At 36.5% G+C, this 15054-nt stretch overlaps 1 protein-coding gene across 19 annotated transcripts in view; it reads right to left on the bottom strand.

Annotated features, from left to right (window-relative positions):
- The window catches only part of arvcfb (ARVCF delta catenin family member b), a 292166-nt gene that overhangs the window by 220607 nt on the left and 56505 nt on the right, over positions 1–15054 (bottom strand). For 16 of the 19 annotated variants that reach the window (XM_039771488.1, XM_039771493.1, XM_039771494.1 and 13 more), the window contains exon 2: positions 1847–1915. The exons of the other annotated variants lie outside the window; for them this stretch is intronic. The gene's annotated coding sequence lies outside the window, so the exon portion shown is untranslated. The remainder of the gene's footprint in view (positions 1–1846; positions 1916–15054) is intronic. 19 annotated transcript variants of the gene reach the window in all.

Below are 15054 nucleotides of genomic sequence, written 5' to 3'. Positions count from 1 at the left end.
TAAAATTATGTTTTTGACATGTGCAATATAGTATAATATAATATATAAATGACTGAATTATTTTACAAACTACAACTGTGTCACTTCTGCCTTGCCTTTCATAGCTGAATAGATAGACAGACTTTATTTCATCTCCTACCTCTACTTAGTTCTGATTTCCTAAAGTACCGGTAATAAACCCTAAAGCAACATTTTTTTCTGGTTACTTCTCAAATAGCATAAAATACTGTTCATCAGATTCAATACTCCCTATGCATTTCCCAACATCTCAAACCACGATTTCCATGCCTTTAAAGAGGATTAGGTTAGAAAGAGCAAAGAATTTCGGTCTTTAACTGCTGAGAACATGAAGTTAAATTAGCACCAAATTTGGTCTCCATAGCTCATGTGGCAAGGGATTCACAAGGGCTCTTAGCCAAGACTTAGTAAAAAGAACATCAGACTATTAACCAACTGCAGAGGATGTAAGAAAAACGTTACAGGTGGCAAAATGCAAAAAAATTCTACTAGAAATTTGATGAAGCAAGCATAATGCAAGCTACCCATTGTATTTGGGACTGTCCTCCTTGAAAATAATAAATGATTTACAAAATACAATTATATAATGTGATATATAATGTTTTTTCAACCCTTCTGGACGCAACAGAGTCTTCCTACCTCATACTTTCTTGTTTGCTAACTTCAACATGTAGGTGCTACAGGGGAACATTTATTAAAGTACAGTCAAAAGAAGTGAAGTAGCAGCTATACCATAAGATGGTATCCCCCACTACATAGTGATGCAATGTAATGGATGCAAACCTAGACACATGGAGAAGAAAAATGCATTAGCTCACTCTGTTCTCCAAAAACCAGAGGCCATCTGCAGTGCAGGTCATTTCACAGGGAGGTGAGCCATTACTCCCTGTTGGAGATGATGTGTAGTCTCCATTAGCAATTCATGGCGCAGTTCTCTCTGGAAACAAAGGTGGCATCTAAGCCCCTCACAACACAAAGAATTCTTTCACACTCAACTAACAGTAAAAGAAAAGCGCGGGGGTGGCCGGTGTTTGTGGGTGGGTTCACCAGACACCAAATACAGGATTCATACCCTGGTGACCACTACAATGCTCCACGTATTTTAGCATTATTTAAACCAATAATTTATTTGTAAAAAGGTTAAACATGCTTGCCAAAGTTTTCCACTCATTCAGATTGGCTGGCCACAACACAGCTAAAACTTAAAAGTCATGACTACTCATAAAGTTTCACTGGAAGTTTTTAGGAGTACTTTACTTGCACTGAACAGCAGAGGCTCAATTTGACAGACTGAAACATCCCTTTACCAGTGGATGAAGACTTGCAAGACAATGGAGGAGAAATAATTGTGAATAAGGCAGCAAAACAAGCTACACAAACAGGCAGTGTGTTTTGTACTAAACATTCAGTCTGTAAAGCTCAAGGCTGCAGGTTCAGTGCATAGGCATGACTCACTTTGTTACTCTGAGTGAGTCACTTAAGCTGAAAATTGTCAAACTGCAGAGATATAGAAACAACATCAGTGTGCACTAGTGATTTGAAAGGCACCTTGAATAAAGATGTAATCTAAATAGACACGTACAAATGCCAGAACAAATTGGGACGGCAGTAGATCCAGCCAGGAAAACATCTTGACAGCTTTTGAAAGACAGCCGCAAACCTTATTCATAACATCATCTTGCTCTAATCCAATGGTCTATTTCAGACATCTACTCCACAATATAAGAATGGATCTTAAGAGTTATTATATAAATAACCAATGGGAAAATGAGTAAACTGATAATAACTCAATATTGCCTGTCCACTACGAACACTGAATAATTCTTACCTCTAATTTCAGCAGTACAATTGAACTCTCCCCCAGGAGAACCTTCCTTTTTCCTGTTTTTTTTTCAGCCTGAAAGTAAAATAAAGAATACTTGAAAAGAGAAACAAAACAACTTAATAAAACACAAAAAAAAAAAAAACAGGCTTGATGAAGTATGACTTCCAGCTTCTGAACACCAACATCTGGCACAATGTAGGAGCCAACACTGAACAGGGCATACTCATACACAAAGTGGGTTTATTTAGTGTTGCCAGTCAGCCTATCTATGTCTATGGTCCACGAAAGGAACCAGAGTACTAGGAGGAAAAACTCATACAGACACTATTACAATTTGCAAAATCCACACAAGCAGAGTCTGTGCTGGAATTTAAATCTAGTCTTCTGCAGCTGTAAGACAGCAATGCCAATTACAGTGCCATCCACACAAGTGCTACTATATCCGAAATGATACAACAGGAAAGCGACATTTCTATATAAATTTACAATCTTTTTTCAGTATGCCAAACTGTAAGAAATAAGACGTTTATGAAGAGCAGCTTCTTATCAAAACTTCGTAATATCTAGGCATCGAGAGAGGGTTACTTGAAAACAGAACCATTGTCTCAAAACCATGACATCAGAGGATGGCACCTTTGGGTCTGTTCCAGATATGAATTCTAGTGTTGCAGCATGTCAGAGGATTACCAACCACCACTGCAATTTTGCTTCCTTTTTAAACCAAGATAGAAAAGTTTAGCCAGCTTTTCAAAAATAACAAATTATAAATTAAAACTGAGAAGGAGCACTTTGAGTAGTGAAAAATGCGCTATATAAATGTAAAGAATTATTATTATAAATCCATCCATCCATTATCCAACCCGCTATATCCTAACTACAGGGTCACGGGGGTCTGCTGGAGCCAATCCCAGCCAACACAGGGTACAAGGCAGGAAACAAACCCCGGGCAGGGTGCCACCCCACCACAGATTATTATAAATCTGGTAAGATAATTGTTAAGTATCAATACAGGATTGGAGAAGCTAAGCAGCTAGAAGAAAGCTCTGGAAAGAAGTTAGGTTTTGTACTGACTAAAAATTTTCATTCTTTAAGCGGTTTACAATGCAGTTAAAAAGGTCAATAAAACTCTAGGCTCTACTGTTACATTAGCTAGCACAGCAGTAGTTAGTGCTGCTGCTTGTGAACTCCACACTTGACTCCTAGAATGATATTGCATCTGCACATTCTCTGTGGGCTATTTGGTCTTCTGCTCCAATACATACACAGTGAGAGCTAGGTCAACTGGTGACCATAAATTGACGTAATTTTATTTTATTTTAAACATAAAAGTGTGCAATGTTGTGTGTTATTTTTCACTAACCTATGTTTTATTTATTGCAATGTATAAACTCCAAATAAATAACTAAACAGGCCCATTTCAAATGAGTGTGTCTTGCAATGGGTAATCATTCCACCTAAGGCTAGTTTGCTGTTAGAATAGACGACTCTCTCCAACTGGAGAGTAACCCAAGTTAAGAAAACAAATGAATAGTAAGCGATGATGTGCCATGTTCATCCAAGGACTAAGGGATATGACTTGTTTTAACAGGCCGCAACAACTCTAACTCTTTATTAATAGAAGAAAAGACTGCATGGCGGCCATTCCAAGCTGCCTAAATTCGCAGTGATATCAATAAAATTCACAGGTGAATTCCTTCAACTCATTAGTGACACCCATAATAAAGGAAGAGAAGAAACTGTGTAGGAAAAAAAAGAAGAAATGTCTTTAAGGTAGGAGCTATGAATTACCTTTACATATCAGAAGGAAAAACTGTTTAATTCGCTAAAGTAAAGATGTTACTTACTTGTAACTGGATGTTAAATTGGAAAAGGTTAGTTATTAACTAACCCACCGACACACAAATGGTCTCTCTTTTGTAAACTTTCCAATGATTTTATGAAATAAGCACCTGAAGACTGGGGTTCCCAGGATAATCAGGTGCAAGCATAGAACTAAATCCATTAACAACTCCATACAGTACATCGATTTTGCTAACAGAAAAACCTTTACTATACAAAAAAACTGTAGTTGATCTCTTATGGAATAAGCACTGAGCCTCTGAAAAAGGGAGCTATTACGATCTGACATGGGGCATACACTGCATGACATGGTACTTTCCTCATCACACTTACAGTGGCACTGACTGTTTGCTTATTTAAAATAACCATTTATAACTGTACTCATCTGATACAAATCAAGGCAACAGCTATAGATCTGTCAAAATGTGTCTAGTTCTCTTGACACGTCTCAGATGCAGAATTCTGGCCCCCACATCCTCTCCTTCCGCCCTAGAAACTGCTCTGTATCAGCTTATACTGTAACCTTTATTCTGTTTTGGCTGGAGCCAGTCTATCAAAGGAATGTCTAAGTAAACCCAAAAATACTGCAGCAGTCTACAAGAAAGTGGGGGCGCGTCAGTTTGTCTATAACACAGAAATTGGTGCAGTGGCTATAGATGAAAAGGAACGTGTGGGATTAACATATTTGCAATGCAGGAAATTTCAACAAGATAATAATTTCATTGGGGACATCCTGCTGTCTAGTCAGTGTTCAATATTTGTTCCAGTGCCATAGCAGATGAGCACAGCACTGACAGCACTCTGACTTAAAGTCATGTTGAATGAGACTGCCTGAAGTTAAATATTTGGTCTATAAAATGGCTGGCCAATTAAAGGGGAAATTCATATGGCCTGACATTAGAGTGTGTACTGATAATCCAGACAACTTTATATCAGTTGCATGTACAAAAAAAGATAATTTAATTGGCTTAATAAACTACAACTCATAGAAGCCCACTCAATGCCAAAACCAATCTTATGTACCTTATAAAAACAGTAGGTTATTTCTTGTGACTTCAATGGCTTTTGTGATTAAAAGAACTTTTTTCTCATGTTACTCCAGTAATTCAAAATGTAGTTATCATAATGCCATGCGTGAGTGTTACTTAAAACTGATTTTCTTAAAGATGCCTCATCTTGTCACTGAGTATGAAAGACAACAGTTGTTGATGTTAAGACTGACAAGAAGTTGGCCTTTATTTTGGAAATGTAATGATGACATTTGATACTGCTAACAGAATTTTTAGAAATGCAGAATAAACTAGAAAATCATATAGCTGAAATGGGAGCCATGACAAGTCTTAGAAAGTATCCAGATGAGACTTTGGGATAATTTAGCTTATAGCTAATTAAATGAACTTGACAAGACTAAATGATCTGCTCTAGTTTGTTAAACTTCTTACCATGTTATGACTTCCCTCATAATGCACTCTGAACGAAAAATCATGGCAGGGATTAATGAGAGTTATGAATTTACTGAATGGGTAGCTGTACACCAGCCTCCTTAACCTGCTTACAAATGCATGGAAGACCATTTCTCGATTCTTCCATCCAGGTATTATTCACCAGAAACATGTCCAAACTGGGAATCTGCTTTTGTTGGCTCCCAGATTGAAATTTGCTACATTATCTCAACTTTAATATAGCTTAGGGAATATGACATAATAGACACACTTGGAAGGGGTTTAGTTATTCCACCTATTTAATGATTGAGTATTCAGAGAAGACAAATAGACTAAGTGGGGGCATTTGAAGCAAAAGGCAGAGGATGAATTGCTGAAGAGTTGGACCAAGATAGAGTTGTAGGAAATGAGGTAAAAAAAAAAGTGATTAAAGGCGGTGTCAGATAATGTAATAAGAAGAGGCCTAGGAGAGGAGGAAAAGGATTTGGGGGGCAAGCAGCTCAACCAGGCTAACTGGTTAAAAGGCCATTAGATAGTGATGATGACAGAAATGACTGTGAATTCTGTTGAGAGATTTCTAAATGTAGTAATAGGATAAAGGTATCAGCAAAATACTGTTTATATAGACAAAAATTTTGCTAAAAATTCATAAGAGAAATAGGGCAGAAAATAAATTATAAAAGAAAATCAGCTTTCTTGCAGGCTATTGTGAAATCATTAGCCTTGAATGCAAATACCTTGGAAGTGGGGTAGGGCAAATTTTAACCATCGCATTATAACTGACCTGTTCTCCTGAGCCTAAAATTTAAAGGTCGGTCAATTTACCAAGAAGCAAATGTGCCATTATGGTGTGAACTTCAGCAGGTGTCACCAAGAACAAAGGGAAAACAGTGAGTCTGTATGCTGATTGGAGGAGCTCTCTCCCACGTAGTCACTAGATATAAATATAAAATGCGCTCCCAAGTTTCTGATAAGCTTTTCTTACAGGTTGCACGCTTAAAGTATTCAACAGGCCAAGAAAATGAATGACTATAAACAGCAAATCCACAACAAAAGACTGACAGCTGATTTCAACAGTATTACCTCTAGCAAACTGAAAATATTCAGGGCGTTACATTCAATAGCCACATATTTTATGCTGTTTTACATCTCCGCTCAATCTATATGGATGCTGGCAGTACACGGGAATCGAAAATAAAATGATCTGAAAAGCACACCAGGGCCTCACTTGGCATTTATCCACAAGCTCTGGAAACAAAAACACCATGTCACTAATTGTGATGATCGCTTTTTCCACCATTTTCAGGATGGATGATGTTATGAAAATATTTGAGGGGAAAAAAAGTGAATTGGCATCAAAAATCAACCAAGAGACTTCAAGACTTTATAAAACACAGCAACAGAAAGAAGACTCACACAGAAGTAGAAATAATATTTAATTGCAACTTAGAAACCTCTTTGCAAATGCATTTAAATAAGCGGGGTAACTTCAGTGGACAGTTTAGATTGGTGGGTGAGAAACTCCACAGGCAGAAATCTGATGACAGTCAACAGCTTGCTTGTGCAAGCATTCATTAAAAAACATTCATAAAAATACAATGACCTTGGGAACAAAATTACTCACAAAGAAATGTCTACAAAATGAATTTCATGCTTAGTATTACTGCCAAGAAATTAATAGCAGAAGATAAATGAATAATAAGAAGATGATATCACAGCCTGAGATTAATAAATGTATCTGTTTTAAACAGAGCCTTTAAAAGAGACCACAATTATAAAGCCGTAATCAGAACAATTAACATCACAATAAAAGATGACTGTATTAACTAATTTAGTATTCTATAAGAGACTACTTTCAAAATACATTTCACAAATTAATCCCGCTTACATATTTTACTCTGCTAACTTAAGCATTTATTCCTGATATTCATAAACTCTTACTTTCAAAGACTCTTTGCTTTTCAAAATACAGCTAGTGAGAATCCTCCAATGTCTGTCCACTCTCATAAATCTTAATTTGTCACAGTCTCGCTATCCAGTTTCAGAGATCACTAAAAATGTTCTAAATAAATACAGTTTATAGAAGTGTTTAAGAAAGTATACACTTAAAAACAATTATTGAGTATACCTTATAAATAATACAAATGATAAAGGAAAATAATTTGTACCTAATTTATTATGTACATGTATTTCAAATCAAAATGTTAAATAATATTTCTGAATAAAAATCTGTTTAGCTTGTTTATACAAATTAGTAGTATATACAAGTTCAAGTGACTTAACTTACTCATAGGACAGTCCAATTACCTTTTCTGACACCAGCTTTGCTCCAAGTTTCCATTATGTATCTGTTCCTACTGAGACAGGCTAGTTGAATTTTATCAGATCATCTCTCTAATGCAGTGCTCATGGTACTGTAAGTAATAAAGAGGGGCACTTCATTCCTTCTTGAACATGGTGAACCAAGATGTTTAATCATAATGTGTTTTAATGTGTAGTGTATAAATTGTCTTGCACAAATACAAGATTCACTGTTGAGCTTTTGGTGGCAGCATGCATAGTGAAATAGGTCCCATCAGACATCACACTATTAACTTCATGATTAATAATGAGCAAAATCGTAATATTCATCACAATGCACCTAAAAAAGTGCAATATTGTTAAGCCTAAAAGCTAACTTAACATTTCTGTTTTAAGAAATTGCTATTCAGACAGATGTCTTCCTTCTTTTTCTTTGATTAATGTGACCATCAAACAGTTACAAGCAAAGGCTGGTATAAAAAAAAACCTCACTAATCTGCATTTATCATGGTTGGTCAGCTTCTTCAGGTCACTTTATTATGCACACTTTTAGAGTTTCAATTTGGAAACGTAATAGTTAAACTTTCCACCTGAAGTGATAAAATGGGCAAGTAGTGGTGGAATGCTTAGCTAGTTTCAATATGATACTTCTGCACAGTGGACCGTGGCATTTACAAATCCTTACCAGTTTCATGCCTTTGTAGGCAACTTATATAAAGTTTAATACTTAGGTATTTAAATGTCAGACGATATTTACTAGTGGGAGGGGTGGTAATCCTCATAATAGGTTTTTTCAATAGTTTCTGTTATGATTTATAACTGATTTGACTTTTTGGCACCGTGTATAACCATGGGAATCTTTGCAGAAAATGTTAAAAGTTTGTGGTGCACTATTTGTGTCAAAGTAAAAGCGATGCATGCTATTGGCACATGTATATTGCATTTTAACAGCAGTGTTGCAAAGATTACTGTGCTAAATCCTTTGTCCAAATTTAAGTGCAGCATTTAGATGTATTTGTTTAACACTAAGTTAGAGCAAAAAAAAAAAAAAGCTAATATGAACATGCACTTTGTACACACACTCGTATTCCATTCCTTGCAGACCCACGCACACAGATCACTGGTCTCTGCAGGCGTACTACCTCCGGAAAAGTCTGGACTTGATGATGTCTTATTGCTGCTGCCTTTTATATTTATTATGTTTATTTTATTATTTATAGTGTATTGTGTATTTTAAGTATTCTGCCTTGAAGCCAAGTCCTACCAACAAAAATTTTGTTATGTGTATGCATATTGACAATAAAGAATTCTGTCTATCTACAGTATCTATCTGCAAACATTCTCATATTAAAATTAAACAATCTGCAATAATACAAACTAGGATTGTCTCTCCAACTCCAACGGAAATTAGAAACCCAAGACGGATGTGACGAAAATTAGAGAATCAAGGTACCTCAACTACTGTAAACTTCCAGTGTTCATAATTGTACTCCTGTTGTGATTGGCCAAAGTATCTCTCTTCACACTACAAAGAAGTTCTGCAAGCAGCAAAAAAAGGTTGTCCTTGAAAAATTTTAATTGATGTAAAGCATTATATGCACTTCAAACCAACAGTCAATTAACCTGAATATGGACTATTTATTAGTATTTAGGAAGGGAATTATGTTAAAATAGAACATAACACATTAATGGTCTACAAGTACCTCATGGAATCAAATATCTGCGCAGCCGCAAAAACTGTAAATTGAAAATTTGTGTATATTCAAATACATTTGTAAATATAAAACATTCAAGTCTCAATTATTGGTTGACATTAAGACATCAGTTGTAGCACTGCTTCATCAATGACTCAATCTGAAATTATGTAGAGACTAAATCAATTGAAAAAGCATGTACAGTTTTAAGAGATACCATAATTTTAATATGCAATACAGGAAAAAAATATACTAGTCTTCAGCTGGGCTGATAACTGTAAGATAATTTTGGAACATAAACAGGCTTATTTTGAGCGATAAAACCATTTCAGTTTCTGGCAGCTCTACAAAGGACTAAAAAAGAGCTTGTGTGGGAACATACTGTAAGCAACAACACTCATCTAGCTGTTAATGACTGAAAGAAAATAACACTTAGGCAGGTGTCCATATTCGCATGGGAAGCATCTGTATATCTTACAACTGCAGACTGCAGTAAAAGGGGAGGCAGCCTCAAACAACAATAAACGATTCCCTAAAGGTCTAAGTCCACATTTGCACAGATATTACAGTTGAATCCCACTGCAACAAATCTGACATCGCATTCCTTTATGTTATGATACCTGCATGCAAGTAGGAATATGAAATAACACCATAAAACTTATTAAAAGAAGTGAGAAATAACATTGCTGACGGAGAATGGGGGGTTGACAGAAAACTTACTTCAAAATGATATCAGCATCAAATCCCACTTCTGATACTACACAGCATACCTGAGTATGGGGAGTGTTCTCTTCAGACATCTTTTCTTGTGTACTAGGCTGACCCGCTTTTTAAGGCGAACGACTTTTAAGTTGACCACTTCTTAAGGCAATTCAATATGTAGATCAATTTGGTATTTTATACAAACTCATTAATTTGGTTATATTGCATTTGAGCAGTACAGTATTACTTTAATACTCGTAGTTTCTGTTATTTTTGTAATGAAATTTAAACTTTTTTTGTATATTGAGGTCGTCCTTTTGAACCCCCCTGATATTTACTATGTGGTGTGGCATTTGTACTCCATCAACATTAATTATTTCCAGAGACATAATTTTGTCTATTTTTCCAGCGCATCGCGCACAAAAGCAAGGGAACAATAGGAGCACCAGAACTCTGCTCACATCATGTCACTTCGTACCGCAAGCTGCAAGTAGTAAGTCTGTGATAAGCGGAATACCACTACGCTTTCCACTCACGGGACGGAAGGACAATCCCGACCGCTTTTATATAGTAAGAAAGAAGAAGAAGATATTGCACAGTCTGTAGTAGAAAATCATCTTTTACCTGGAAAAACGAAACTACAAATCCCATCGTGCATTGCAAAATGGACGGGGCGTGAAATTCCGCGCCTGCGTAGCACTCACGGGACGGAAGGACAATCCTGACCGCTTTTATATAGAAGGATGTCCTGCAGGTATGGCATCCTGACCCCAGTGGTGAACTGGGCTAACCTGTCCAGCTGTGGGTGGATCTTGCATTCCAATACAGTGCATTTGTCAAGCTAGACTATGATATGTCATTGTGCACTTTCTGAAATTTGTGAGGATCCAGGTGGGTGTAGACTGATCTTCCATAACCCCTTTCAAAGTGTTAAGATGCAGGTATGCTTTTTTCATAAGAAAGGTGATGTTGAGAAACCATAAAAGGTTGGCTGCAGGTTTTCATTTCAGCTGGTCTCCTAATTAAAAGCCAGTGCTTGCTGATAATGAAACTTGACATTTAATTATATGGCTTGTTACTGCTTTCATTTTACCATGTCAACTCCCTCCTTATCACACTGTAGGCTTTCCATTTCTTAAAGAATTCTGCATATGATCTTTGGATCAGAACAGATTTGTACTTTATGGTCCATTCCTTTTCTCTCTCACTTAATTCTAAATAGTTTATTAACACAGACACTTCAAGATGAGGCAAATACACAGGTTCAAATGGGACCAAGTTATCAGTTATTTTTAAATGATGGGTGACCATGAAAACAGGAAGCAATTCAAATCTGAATGCAATTGTTTAACACTAAAACAGGCAATTAAACACAATCTAATTAAGAAATTGGTTCAAGTGAAAAACAGCAGACACTGTAGACCTCCGGCAACATAACTGAGGACCCCTGAAGTACTATGATGACTGTGCTTCAAAAACTTGCAAGATAAAGTCCCCTTTACAATTATTGGAACCCATGGTAAAGAGGAGTAAAAAGAGTTATAAAAATTCACCTTCTGTTGAATTACCTTAATTTCACAGCGATAAAATAAGAAAAATAAAATCTTTAATTGAAGTAAATGTATCTATGAGGAGAAAAAAACCCTCAACAACAAATAATGTCAAATGTAACGAAACCACATGTGGCACAGGCACAAGTATTGGTACCCCTAGAAATTGTTATGAATGCAGTGTAAAATAAATTAGGCTTTTTCATCTGTATTTCACTTTAAGTTAATCAGATTATTATAGGAAGTTTCAAGTAGTAACCCGTGACCTTCCTGTGTCAATGGGGTGTGAATATGAGGTGGCACAGAGCCCAAATTACCTTTTTCATTCATCAACATGGGAAAGATAAAATAACAAACAATTTAAAAGAGGGAAAAGATTGTTTTGACCTTCATAAGTCAGAGAATGGCTATAAAAATAGCTACTCTCTTGAAAATACCCATATCTACAGTTAGGGCAATAATTAAAAAGTTCAGATCAACTGGGACTGTTACCAACTTCACTGGAAGAGGACCAAAGTTTTGCTCCCATGAACAATGAGCAGGATGGTAAAAGAGGTAAAAAAGCCCCAAGGATTGCTGTCGCCAGCCAACAAACACTGTTTTACATAGATCAGGCATGCAGACACAGAGATTTGAAGATCGTTTTGTGCTACTCCATACTGGCAGTTAAAGTATGTGTACAGGAGGCCCACACCAGACAAACAGCCCAAATTGCAATGACCTGTATACGTGTGTGATTGACATATGGCCAAATGGAGCCGTAAGTCGCTGCATTACTGCATATTCTATCAACTGTAAGTCTCTGTTTTTCTATCTCTCACTCTCTCTCTCTGCCTCTATAGCTACAGAGATTTATACATGTATACTTAATATATTTAATTGTAACCTCTTTAAGGAGCCTCATTTGTATATAGCATATTGATGGGGATATTGATATCTTGGTTGTTTATTTCTAGTCCAAGCTTGAACAACCGAAAATCAAATTTTTACTTGTATTGAAAGGAAACAAATCCATATTGTTGATCAAGCAGTAAAAAAAAAGTTACCAAGCATACAGTATTTAAAATGGTGCGCTCCTGCGTGGCGTGTCAGATTAGTAGATGTGCTCCTCAACTGGATACCCGAGTGTAGTAAACAGAGGTATTGGTTTTTAATAAACTAACTGGCTTTCTGTCAAATATATCTGTAAGCTAAATTCCCTACTTCATGCTCTAATTCAAAGTTTCTCAATCACATATAACACTGCAAAGTGTGTAAAGAAGGTATGATTAATACACATAGTCTATTTTATTGATTCAGCTCTTTAAGAAAAGATTTAAGCTGCAGATAGTCATACAATTATTTAGCCAACTAATGTCCCTGTATATGGCTGGCTCCTGGCTTATGTCCAGTTCCCATCTAGTAAGGACTCTGTAAATGTCAAAAAGACTCTTAGCATGTAACAAAAATATGAAAAAATATTATTAGTTCTTAAAAAAAGGTAACACTCTGGTTCTCTCTTGTTTGGTGTGACAGAAGTTTTAGCAAATTAAAGCCAATAAACATCATACTGCCCATTTCTTCTATAATTCTGCAGCTAGCTGGGTCAATGATAAGGACATTAAGCAAAAACTATTAGTTATTAAAAAGAAAGTGTATGTATTTAAAATATCATGTTTACATATTTCAAATTGCACATAAACTTTAACTTTTGGCATTAATTGAATTGAAACATTTTGTTAACATAAGAAGATAAAATTGAGCAGAATACGCTTCACCTAAAGTGACAACAAAAGTGAAGTGGACCTTTGCTGAAGAGATGAGGCAGTCTGTGATTATCTGATACTCACTGGGAACACAGGCTTTCAAATAAACCAAAAACAATTGGTCATTCTTATCAACCACATAGCAAAAAGAGATATGAGTTGATAAATAGCTAAGGGGTGATGAGATTTGAACAGTTGCCTAAAACAGTTTAAGTGAGCCAAACTTACTATTTTAATTTTTACCATGTTTAAAAATGGAAAGTCACCCGACCATGTGTAGCTGCAGAGAGTCAGGGTTTTCATCACCTTATTAGCCCAAGATATCAGGTGGTAAGTTCAAGTAATCCTCACTTGTCCAGATGTGCTTTTTCCCCCAGTCAAGTTCAAGGCCAGGTCTTGTGTACAGCTCTCCAGTTGACCTGCCTTGGCCTTGTTTATAAGTATCTCTATATGATGACCCTTATTTCTAGGGACATGAAAACAATTGTCATTAGGATGAATTAATCCTATGAAATGAGATTGCTTCCCCATACAAAAAAAAAAAGTTATTGTCCAAGTCAAAATGAGATTTCTGGATTGTAATCGTCTTTTAAATGCTATTTTAAGCTGTGGCTGGAGTTGCTAGGAGACAATCCCGGCACTTCATGGTGGTAGCGCTCAACGAATTAATGAGCTCAACATCACGTGAACAAGGCGCCAAGATCAACCGTCTTGTAGCATTTCTGATAAGTGGTGGGGAGTTGCTGTGTGCCACATGTGAGGCAACTGAATTAGTGGCTGATGCAAAAGAGGAAAAAGAAAAAAGAAATCCCTGAGAATTTAATTCAATACCTTGCAAAGTGATCAACAGTGACCAACAGTATTATAGAACGGACTTGTCCTGAAATAGGAACAACATAAACATCTGAACCTAATTATTACATATAAGCTGTGACTAACTTAAAAATCTTTTTTTTTCTTCCCACCTCACTTTGACTCCCTGCTGCAATGTTTTCCATAGGACTGTTTCCAAGTGACAGGGAGGTCCTTTTGCAGTCCAAAGACATGCACAGTTTGACTGGCAAGGTTAAACTTATCTAGTCCGAATAAATTGTTAATCTCCAGTCTTCCTGCCTTACACTGAACAACTCTGGCTCCCAATGATCCTGCACTAAATAAACTGTGTTCAGAAAGTGGATCCATTTTAGATTAAAAAATAATTCAAGTTCACAGTTTATAGGTCCATAACATAAAAGCAAGTTCACCAACCTTCTCACAAGCCACAGATAAAGGCACCACCAAGTATGATTTAACCTGCTCTAGTTCACATGCAGGCAAAACAAACCAAAATGGGCAGCCCAGCAGCCTGGAAAGCAAGTTAAGCACTTCAACAAGGGAGAAGAGAGCCGATCAGCCCATCCGTGTTCCACTGGCAACAATTTCCATGGTAACAGGAAGAACTCGGGCAGACTGGAGCAGCTGGCCGTGAGGCCATATTTGGCTCTGTGGAGCAGTGGATATTAAATTCAGCCCTGGAGGAAGTTTGTGGATGTAAACTTTCATTCCAACCAATTTCTAATTTCAGCTTTTAAATGACCTCCTTAGCTGATGAAATGGTCTCATTTTGTGTCCTGATACAATGCTGCAGTTTGTCATTTACTTTGGTAATAAAGTTAAAACCGTCTGTAGTTTTTGCAATAGCTAATAATAAAACATGGAACTTTATTTATCTGGCTCCTTTAACTTACTTTTTATTGGAGAGCTTGTTCCGTTAAGTGTTTCCAAATAGTGACATTTAAAGCAAAGGCACAGGTGAAAATGACAAGAAAAACTAAAGAAGAGGATAAAATTCAGCATCATTTTGACCAAAGCATTTATTCCATTTATTTTCTAAGTGACTTCTCCATTCCATAGTCGGAGATAGTAAGTAGGTGTAATGCAGGATCCAACTCTGGATAG

Source organism: Polypterus senegalus, chromosome 12, assembly GCF_016835505.1.
Source record: "Polypterus senegalus isolate Bchr_013 chromosome 12, ASM1683550v1, whole genome shotgun sequence".
Taxonomy (NCBI): Eukaryota; Metazoa; Chordata; class Cladistia; order Polypteriformes; family Polypteridae; genus Polypterus; species Polypterus senegalus.
This window is presented reverse-complemented; position numbering and strand designations above follow the sequence as displayed.